The sequence below is a fragment of the Cebus imitator genome, unplaced genomic scaffold (genome assembly GCF_001604975.1).
Source record: "Cebus imitator isolate Cc_AM_T3 unplaced genomic scaffold, Cebus_imitator-1.0 Scaffold147, whole genome shotgun sequence".
Taxonomy (NCBI): domain Eukaryota; kingdom Metazoa; phylum Chordata; class Mammalia; order Primates; family Cebidae; genus Cebus; species Cebus imitator.
Genome location: NW_016107462.1, coordinates 380535 through 383999, shown reverse-complemented (window position 1 = coordinate 383999; position 3465 = coordinate 380535). Strand labels below are relative to the sequence as shown.

General features: G+C 42.2%; 1 long non-coding RNA gene across 1 annotated transcript in view; it reads right to left on the bottom strand.

Annotated features, from left to right (window-relative positions):
* Positions 1 to 745: 745 nt before the first annotated feature.
* Positions 746 to 3465, bottom strand: part of LOC119473302 — a 14309-nt gene continuing 11589 nt past the window's right edge. Inside the window, exon 3 of the long non-coding RNA XR_005202504.1 lies at positions 746 to 954. This is a non-coding gene — a long non-coding RNA (uncharacterized LOC119473302). The remainder of the gene's footprint in view (positions 955 to 3465) is intronic.

Here is a 3465-nt window from a genome sequence, read left to right as displayed (position 1 = left end):
TCTTTAACCATGATGTAGCCTTTTCAAGTGCATTTTTACGGTTTCCCTCTGGTATTTAGTATTCTTAAAAGTTAAAATGAGTCAGTAAATTGGCTTAGGGTAAGAGAGTTGTTAGTGTACAATATTTTTTTGTAGTTTATTATAGTGTGATTCTTTATATCAAGTGACTCTAAATACTAAAATACTACGTTTAGTTGGAAACATAATCAGCCACCTAGAAAATAACAATTATTATTTAAGTTTGATTGAATTTTAAAATACTTAAGCTCCAAAGAAGAATGTGGATAGGGAAAACAGATTTGTAGAAAAAGAGATGTGAATGATAAACATTTTAACTGATTCTTTCTCATTAAAATAATAAAAGTATTCTGTGATAGTGAAAGGGGAAAGGTTCCCTTGTCCATCTCACAGGGCATGCGATGGGGGTATGGCTCGCTTCTTCAGTGTCCCGGTGCTCAAACCTCTAGCGGAGCATACAGACGGGCAGGCTGTAAGAGTCAGACCCCTCAGCAGTGTCTAGGTGAAGTTCACAGCTGAAGCCCCGGGGCGTATGTTACAGGATGCTCTTTTAGTTTAGTTATCCATAGGCAGTTTGTGTCAGTCAGCTCAGTTAGGCCCCTGCCGTATCACAAGGACAGAGGGCTTTCTGTATCCCAGGGTTCTTGCCTTGGTATACCAGAAAAATCAGATCACACATGGGATGGGAGAATGAGTGCCAGGTCTTATTGAGTAGAAGTAGCTCTCAGCAGATCGGGGAGCCAGAAGGGAGTTGATTTTCCCCTGGAGTCAGGCCACTCAGCCACTTGGGCTCTCTTCCGACTGCCCAGGCCAAACTTCACCTCCTTCCACCGTTGATGGCCTGATGGCCTGCTGGCATGCCCATGTGCTCCTCCACTGATGAGTTCCTCTCGACGTCCAGCCAACTGGGGGTCTGTCTGCTAAGTCTCTGGGTTTCTATAGGCACAGGATGGGGGCATGGCAGGCCACCGTGGTCTTGAGAAATGTAACATTTGAGCAGGAAAACAAAAATACCTGTCTTCACCTAGGTCCATGGGCAAGGGATCAGGGGTGGAGCCCTAGCCAGGGAACTTACCCTCCTCCTAGCACCTTCCCTGTCCCCCTTCTGTATCAATAGCAATGTAATAATATCGAAGAAAGTCTATGACAAAATAGTCATGAGGTTAGGACTGTGGATCTGTATCGGTCCCACAAAATTAATTTGGCCATACCTGTAAACAATATTGTAAAATTTTATCCTTTTAGCCAATAATTCTACTTCTATAAATCTAGTTAAAGGAAGTGCAAAACTACCAGATTTGTCCACTGTAGAATTGTATATTACTTAATTATAGAGTGATAGCACCAATAAATAGAAAACAACTCATATAAGGGACAAAATTTCCTGGAGTAAATTTTCTGGAATATTATATAGTTCTTTAAAATGTTATTGCTGAAAAAATTTAATGTTACGAGACAATGTTCAGGATATAATGCTAAATAGGTCTCAAATATATTGAAAACAAATAAGAAAGGAACAAAGGAAGAGAGAGAGGGAGAAAAGGAAGCAAGGGAAGGGAGAGGGAGGGAGAGAGGAAGAAAATCTAAAATATATATAGGTAAGACAAAATACCCGGTGAAATTAAGGGTAATTTTTATTTTCTTATTTATATTTTCTTTAGTTTTGAAATTCTTTGCAATACATGCATCCATTTTATAATCCAAAACAGTGTTGCTTTAAAAACCATATTAAGTAGGTATTCCAACTTCTGAACTGCTGATTCTAAGGAAAAATAGATTTCGCAGTCCACTGGCAGCATATTTGTGCAAAGCCCAGTAGAACTAGTGTATTCCCTTATTCCCCAAGTCCATAGGCAGCAGCCTGACCTACAGGCTGATACATATTTCCCTCTTTCTCCTCCCTCCTTCTCTGTCTGTCTGTCTGTCTCTCTCTCTCTCTCTCACACACACACATACACACACACACACACATAGACATACACAATCAGAGGATATTCTAGCATGTCTCTCGAGAGCCCGCTTCCTTTCCTTTGTCCTGAATAATTTAAATGGAGCTGAAGGAAGCTATTCTTTTCCATAATCTTGATATTAAAGGGTGGAGAGAACCCTGCAATGAGTTCCTTTCCCTTATCTGTATGATCATGATTAAGTGTCACCTCTTACATTATTCATTCATTCAACAAGTCATGTTGAGTGCCTGTTAGATACTCAGCTAGTCACTCTGATGGAGACAAAAATTTAGTTGCTCACTCATCTGTTTCATCAGTAAATAGTATTTCCTATAGTACTTACCCCCTGTGTGACAGAGGTTGTGTGAGACATTGCAAATCGTGAGCTGCGATCGTGCCACTGCACTACAGCTTGGTGACACAGCGAGACCCTGTCTCAAAAAAAAAGACATTGCAAATACAGTAGGAAACTAGATAGATAAAGTTCCCGCCTTCAAGGAGATCATGGTCTAATAAGAGAGCGAGCCAAACAGACAAATAAAAAGAATTACAGCTGTAGTATGTGCCATGCAGAGACACACAGGTTTCAGAACAGAAACTAGCTCCACTACCTAAATAGGTAAGGGGTCAGCGAATGCCTCTCTGGGTTGGGGAATTGGGGTGAGAGTAGGAGAACAAGAAGAAACCAGCCCGGGAGAGCTGAGTTCAGATGGAGACAGACTGCAAGCTCAAAGCTGAGGCAAGAAAGGATGTAAGCAGCTCTGGGAATGGGAAGGTGCTCTGTGGGATGGCATTCCGGAGGCTCAGAGGAGGGGTGTGCAGCCTCTTTTGCCAAGTAATGACTTTGGCTGGATCCAACACAGAGTTTGAGTCCAAGTTTGTATCTTAAATGAGCAGAATAGTGAATGGATATAATTATGATATAAATCAGGAGACAACAAATATTTTCTGTAAAGATCCAGATAGTAGGTAATACATTTGGCTTTGCAGGCCTGAGAGTCTCTATGGCATTGCTCAACCCTGCCATTGGAAGGAGAAGGCAGCCATATACAATGTGTAAAAGAATGGGTGTGGGCCAGGTGCTGTGACTCATGCCTGTAATCTTAGCACTTTGGGAGGCTGAGGTAGGTATCGCTTGAGCCCGGGAGTTCAAGACCAGCCTGAGCAACATGGGAAACTTGTCTCTACTAAAAATACAAAAGATTAGCTGGATGTGGTGGCACACACCTGTACCCCCAGCTACTTGAGCGGCTGATGTGGGAGGATTGCCTGAGTCCGGGAAGTCAAGGCTGCAGTGGGCAGAGATTGTACCACTGTACTCCAGCTTGGGCATCGGAGTGATACCAAATAAATAAATAAATAAATTACACACACACACACACACACACACACACACACACACACACACACATATAAATGGTGTCTTCATCTACAGACACAGGGAATGGGTCAGATTTGGCCACAGGCTGTAATTCACCAGTCCCTGATACAAAGGATA